We start from the raw sequence: 7,458 nt of genomic DNA, 5'->3' as shown, positions 1-7,458 counted from the left end.
GACTTATATTCAAGGTCACAGGGGTCAAATATGTTTAAAACCTTTAAACAACTTCTTCTGAATAACCAAGAGGCCTAGGGTGATGATATTTGGCCAGTAACATGCTGAGATGAAAGGCTACCAAGTTTGTACAAATAAATGGAGTTGATTTATATTCAAGGTCACAGGGGGCAAATATGTTTAAAACATTTAAACAACTTCTTATGAATGACCGAGAGTCCTAGGGTGCTTTAATTTGGCCAGTAACATGCTGGGATTAAGGGCGACCAAGTTTGCTCAAATGAATGACATTGACATATATTCAAGGTCACAGGGGTCGAAAATGTTTAAAACCTTTCAATGACTTCTTCTTAATAATCAAAAGGCCAAGGGTGATGATATTTGACCATTAACATGCTGGGATGAATGGCTACCAGGTTGTTCAAATGAATGACCTTCGCCCATATTCAAGGTCACAGTGGTCAATATATGTTTAAATCTTTAAAATAATTTGTTCTTTATAACCAAACGTTCCAGGGTAATGATATTTTGCTAGAAGCATGCATGGTTGGAAGACTATAAACTCTGTTCGACCTTATTTCTAGCTTGTTTGTTATGCAAGGTCACAGGCGTCATATGTTTAAATCTTTTAATAGGTTCATATGAATCAAACACTGATATTCTGCCTGTAGTTGTATTTTAGTCCACTTTTAAGATTACAAATGTGAAATTAATACCAGGTGAGCGATTCAGGTCCATTGGGCCTCTTATATTAAAAATGGTATGGCATTGCCTCTATATAACTCTACCACATTTGGATGGCATTCATATTGGCTATGAATATTGTGAGCCTTTTGTTGTTGACATCATTATTATGTCTCCCCATTGAACGATGGGAGACATATTGTATTGGTACCGCTTCTGGTTCTTCTAATATGATCTTTCCGGGCCGTAGTTTTTAAATCGTAAAAGATACTGTGATGAAACTTGAATTATAATTGCATCATCCATCTCAATACAGCGACACATATTTCAAAATACAGTAGTGTTCATAATCCTAATTCTACTAATTCATGAAGCCAAATCCACAAAAAGAAACAACATTTTTAGCTCACCTGCCCGAATGGCAAGTAAACTCATGATGTGGCGTCTGTCGTCCGTCAACTTTTCCTTTACACAACTTCTTCTGAAGAAGGTACAAGCCTAGAGTCATGATACTTGGCTGAAACCTTCGTTGGTTTGAGAAAGCAAACGACCTTGAACTACTTTCAAGGTCACATGGGTCAAATGTGTCAAACACTTCAAACTATTTCTGATGAATTGAAAGGTAAAGAATCTTCATATTTGGCTGGTGGCTTCATAGGATAGAGCCCGACAAAGTTTAAGAATGAAAATGACCTTGACCTACTTTCAAGGTCACAGGGGTCAAATATTTCAAACACTTCAAACAACTTCTTCTGAAGAACTGAAAGGTAATGAATCTTCATATATGGCTGGTGGCTTCATGGGAAAGAGCCAGGCACAGTTTGAGAATGAAAATGACCTTGACCTACATTCAAGGTATTGGGGGTCAAATTTGTCAAACACTTCAAATGACTTCTCCTAAAGAACTGAAAGGTTTATAATCATTATATTTGGCTGGTAACTTTTTCAGATTGAGTACAACATAGGTTTTGAATGAAATGATCTGACCTACTTTCAGGGTCACGGGTCAAATACCTCAAACTCTTCAAACGACCTCTGAATAATCGAAAGCTTAGAATCATAATATTTGGCTGGTGGCTTCTTGGGATAGAGCTCACCAAAATGTGCAAATGAAAATGACCTCAACCTACATTAAAGGTCACAGAGGTTAACATTTCAAACCGTTTGTTTTGAAGAACCAAAAGTAATGAATTCATAAGATTTGGCAGGTAGCTTCTTGAGATAAAGCCAACAAAGTTAGAGAAGGAAAATGACCTTGACCTACTTACAAGGTCACAGGGGAAAATATGTCGAACTCTTCAAACAACTTCTGAAGAAGAACCAAAAAGGATAGAATCATATAATGATATTTGGCTGGTAGTTTCAACAGATGGAGCCGACACAGTTTGAAAGTGAAATATTTATAGTACAGTATAAAATTGAATGGGAATACTTTGCTATGACTACTTAAACATTCAAGTGAGCGATGCAGGCCCTCTGGGCCTCTTGTTAAGATATTTTTTAGTGTTTTCTTCAAAGTTCTGGTTCACTCTGCCATGGATTTGTGATGCCAGGATGTCAAAGTGGCGCAGAATTACGTCAATCGTTCGGGGTCACGCTATTGTTTATGACGTCATGATTTATCAATTTCATGACGTGTCAGGGTCAGTCGGGCTTATTGATGTCATTAACAATCGCCATACTGTCACAAAGTATTTTGATTGACCAAACAAATAAATTAGAATGACATGTTAAACCATACTATCAGATGGATACTTTATGCTTTTTTTTCTCTCTTTTCAGAAATTGGTGGGAAAAAGGGAGGATTTGGTAAGTATACATTTTCCCATTACCAGAACTACCCTGGACTCAAAGCAACTAAGTTTTTAGCTCGGCTGTCATGATTTGCTTCTTAACAACCATAAGGCCGTGAATTATGATATTTGTTCAAGCTTGTTCAAATAAATTTTCACTTTCAATGTCAAAAGAGTCAAATATGTCAGAATTTTAAAAGACTTGAGAGAGAACGACGGCTGTTAGATTGCCTTTAGCTTACTCAAGGGGTGTTGTACTTTAAACAAATTGGAACAATGAGGAAACAACAACAACAACAAAACCCTATACAAGTCCAAAGATAAATTCTGGTTTAAAATGGGTACAAGACTTATAATACTTTGTGATACTAATAATGCCCTCCAGATATCACTACTTTATAATACATTTAGCCTCCAGATATCCTTATTAGCTCACCTGATCCAAATTAAAGGACCAAGGTGAGCTTATGCCATACTGTGGCGTCCGTCATCCAGCCGTACGTCAACACTTTCTTGAAACGACTTTACTGGAAGCATCCCTAGGTGGTGGTGATTCAAAATTGTACAATTAGTTAGGCTGACCACCGCAGGAGCTAAGGGGCAGGGCCAAAAGGGGGCAATTTAGCTATATTGCTTTAAGCGACTTCTTCTCTGGAACTAAGTGATGGATATCAACCATATTTGACTGGTAGCATCCCTAGGTGGTGGGGATTCAAAAGTGTACAAATGGTTGGGCTGACCCCCCCATGGGCTGGTGGCGGGGCCAAATAGGGGCAATTTGGCTATATTGCTACAAACAACTTCTTCTGTAGAACTATGCACTGGATATCAACCATATTTGATCAGAAGCATTCATGGGCGGCAGGAATTCAAAATTGTACACATGGTGGGGCTGACCCCCCAGGAGGTTGAGGGGCGGGGCCATCAAATTGGGTTATTTGGCTATATTGCTTTAAGCGACTTCTTCTCTGGAACTAAGTGATGGATATCATCCATACGTGACTGGAAGCATCCCTAGGTGGTGGTGTTTCAAAATTGTACAAATGTTTGGGCTGACCCCCCAGGGGGCTGAGGGGCGGGGCCAAAAGGGGGCAATTTGGCTTTATTGCTATAAACGACTTCTTCTGTAGAACTATCCACTGGATTTCAATTTTATTTGATCAAAAGCATTCATGGGAGACAGGGATTCAAAAGTGAACAAATGGTGGGGCTGACCCCCCGGCTAAGGGGTGGGGCCAAAAAAAGTTCATTACTTGGAAACCGTATAACCATATATACAATTGCTGAGTATAGACAGAAGAATGCACATTTGCTTCCAGGATGGTCCTAGGTTATGGGTCCACCCTTGGAGACATAGTCCCTGGGTCATCACTTTAAAACGGTTGAGATCCCCATTGATCCTGGGGTCTGGCCACAACCCTTAAGGGACCTAGTTTCTGAGTCACAGCTTAGAAACAGTTGAGATGTCCAACCCATAACCATACATAAAATTGCTGGGCATGAAAAATCTAATACAGATATGCTACAAGGATTTGCCTTGGATTTCCCTTGGATCTCATTTGGAGAATATTTTGCCATGATTATTGAGATATCCAGGTGAGCGATACAGGCCCTCTGGACCACTTGCTTTATAATACACTTAACCTCCATATATCTCTACTTTATAATACATTTACCCTCCAGATATCCCTACTCTATAATACATTTACCCTCCAGGTATCTCTACTTTATTATACCTTTACTCCAGATATCCCTACTTTATAATACATTTACCCTCCAGATATCCCTACTTTATAATATTTTTCCCTCCAGATATCCTTTTTTATAATACTTTTAACCTCCAGATGTCCCTACTTTATAATACTTTTACGCTCCAGATATCCTTATTTTATAATATATTTAACCTCCAGATGTCCTTACTTTATAATACTTTTACGCTCCAGATATCCTTATTTTATAATACTTAAAACCTCCAGATGTCCCTGCTTTATAATACCTTTACGCTCCAGATATCCTTATTTTATAATACATTTAACCTCCAGATATCTTTATTTTATAATACATTTAACCTCCAGATATCCCTGCTTTATAATACCTTTACGCTCCAGATATCTTTATTTTATAATACATTTAACATCAAGATATCTTTATTTTATAATACATTTAACCTCCAGATATCTTTATTTTATAATACATTTAACCTCAAGATATCTTTATTTTATAATACTTTTAACCTCCAGATGTCCCTGCTTTATAATACCTTTACGCTCCAGATATCTTTATTGTATAATACATTTAACCTCAAGATATCTTTATTTTATAATACTTTTAACCTCCAGATGTCCCTACTTTATAATACTTTTACGCTCCAGATATCCTTATTTTATAATACATTTAACCTCCAGATGTCCTTACTTTATAATACTTTTACGCTCCAGATATCCTTATTTTTTAATACTTAAAACCTCCAGATGTCCCTGCTTTATAATATCTTTACCCTCCAGATATCCCTACTTTTATAATACATTTAACCTCCAGATATCCCTGCTTTATAATACCTTTACGCTCCAGATATCTTTATTTTATAATACCTTTACCCTCCAGATGTCCTTATTTAATAATACCTTTACCCTCCAGATATCCCTACTTTATAATACCTTTAACCTCCAGATATCCCTGCTTTATAATAACTTTACGCTCCAGATATCCTTATTTTATAATACTTTTAACCTCCAGATGTCCCTACTTCATCATACTTTTACGCTCAAGATATCCTTATTTTATAATACTTTTAACCTCAAGATGTCCCTACTTTATAATATCTTTACGCTCCAGATATCATTATTTTATAATACATCTCACCTCCAGATATCCTTACTTTATGATACATTTAACCTCCAGATATCTTTATTTTATAATACATTTAACCTCCAGATATCCCTTCTTTATAATACCTTTACCCTCCAGATATCCCTACCTTATAACACATTTACCCTCCAGATATCCCTGTATTATAATACCTTTTACGCTCCAGATATCCTTATTTTATAATACTTTTAACCTCCAGATGTCCCTACTTTATAATACTTTTATGCTCCAGATATCCTTATTTTATAATACTTTTAACCTCCAGATGTCCCTACTTTATAATACTTTTACGCTCCAGATATCATTATTTTATAATACTTTTAACCTCCAGATGTCCCTACTTTATAATACCTTTACGCTCCAGATATCCTTATTTTATAATACATTTAACCTCCAGATGTCCCTACTTTATGATACATTTACCCTCAGATATCCTTACTTTAAATACCTTTAACCTCAATATATCCTTATATAATTACTTGCCTTTAGCACAAGCATATTTCTAAAAGTCCTTTTTGTACAAATTTAGTAATATTTTCATTTTTAAACCGACAATCCGTTTGAATATTTTTTGTTTGGAAATTTCAGAGTACAGTGTAACATGGTGCTTTACGGCAACAATCATTGCAACAGTGGTGTCTGTGATTGGATTTATACTTTGTATCGTCGGTCTGATCATTTGTGACACCTGTGATGACAGCGTATCCTCGTCAAACTCAGGTAAGATGTCAAAAAGTGCTAGCAGACCTTTCAATCAGTAGCTCTAAACCACATCCTAGGCATAAAGACAGTGGTCATCTGTCTGTCTGTCTCCGTTTGTCCATCCATTGAAAGCTGGTGTGATCGAGCCAAAGTCAAGGTCACTGTCGCTAAAAATAGAACTTCGATAATACACTCCTTGCATTATTCAAGCAGCCATATTCTTAATAGTTTCAGATAAAAAAGGACAAATACTCACTTATTAGTCCCCCATCAGTTCCCGGGGGGGGACTATATGTTTGATCTCTGTCTATTATTCTGCCCTTCTTCCTTCTGCCATCTCGTCCTGTCATCCGAGAAGTTTGTCCGGGACATATCTGATTTGTTGTACAAGGACATTTTCTGATGGCGAAAGTGCAAGAATTAGGTCACTGTAGCCTATGACTTGACCTTGGACATTTACTTTTGAAAAAAATTGTCAGGGGCATATTTTCTATACTATTTCACCTGGAGTAACCATATTTGGTGTACAAGGTAATCTTGGGATAGCGTAGTGCAGGAAGTATGTCACTCTGACCTCACTGTGACCTATGCTTCCTGACATGAGTGTATTGTTTGTTAAATATAGAAATCATTATTGATTTGTAAATGTACAAAGTTATCTTTTTTAATCATCCGTTGTTTCATTACAGTGACTGTCGGCTTTGCCTTAGCTGTCGCTGGTTTTGTCTTACCTGTCCTTACGCTGGTCATTGTGATCATCCTGGTGATCCTTGTCTGTTGTGGAAAAAATACGAAAAAACTCGATGGTAAGCATTATTTAATACATTGAAATATTAACCACAGTTAATGACAGTAAACCATGTTTATAATGAACCCAGGGGACATGCTAAATTAGTGCTATAATCAGTAAACCATGTTTATAATGAACCAAGGGGACATGATAAATTAGTATTGATTAGATAGTGGGACAACACCACAAGTATTGATTAGATAGTGGAACAACACCACTAGTAGTGGTAAGATATTGGGACAACACCACTAGTAGTGGTAATATATTGGGACAACACCACTAGTATTGGTTAGATAGTGGGACAACACCACTAGTATAGGTTAGATAGTGGGANGGTTAGATAGTGGGACAACACAACAAGTATTGGTTAGATAGTGGGACAACACCACAAGTATTGGTTAGATAGTGGGACAACACCACTAGTATCGGTTAGATAGTGGAACAACACCACAAGTATTGGTTAGATAGTGGGACAACACTACAAGTATTGGTTAGATAGTGGGACAACACCACTAGTATTGGTTAGACAGTGGGACAACACCACAAGTATTGGTTAGATAGTGAGACAACACTACAAGTAGTGGTTAGATAGTGGGACAACACCACTAGTATCGGTTAGAT

At 37.0% G+C, this 7,458-nt stretch overlaps 1 long non-coding RNA gene across 1 annotated transcript; it reads left to right on the top strand.

Moving 5' to 3' along the window:
* The first annotated feature begins 2,465 nt into the window (after positions 1-2,465).
* Positions 2,466-6,847, top strand: LOC110441155. The gene is made up of 3 exons (XR_002461836.1): positions 2,466-2,493; positions 5,934-6,065; positions 6,737-6,847. It is a non-coding gene; the product is annotated as an uncharacterized LOC110441155 (long non-coding RNA).
* Positions 6,848-7,458: the final 611 nt, after the last annotated feature.

This window comes from Mizuhopecten yessoensis, unplaced genomic scaffold, assembly GCF_002113885.1.
Source record: "Mizuhopecten yessoensis strain PY_sf001 unplaced genomic scaffold, ASM211388v2 scaffold715617, whole genome shotgun sequence".
NCBI lineage: Eukaryota > Metazoa > Mollusca > Bivalvia > Pectinida > Pectinidae > Mizuhopecten > Mizuhopecten yessoensis.
This window is presented reverse-complemented; position numbering and strand designations above follow the sequence as displayed.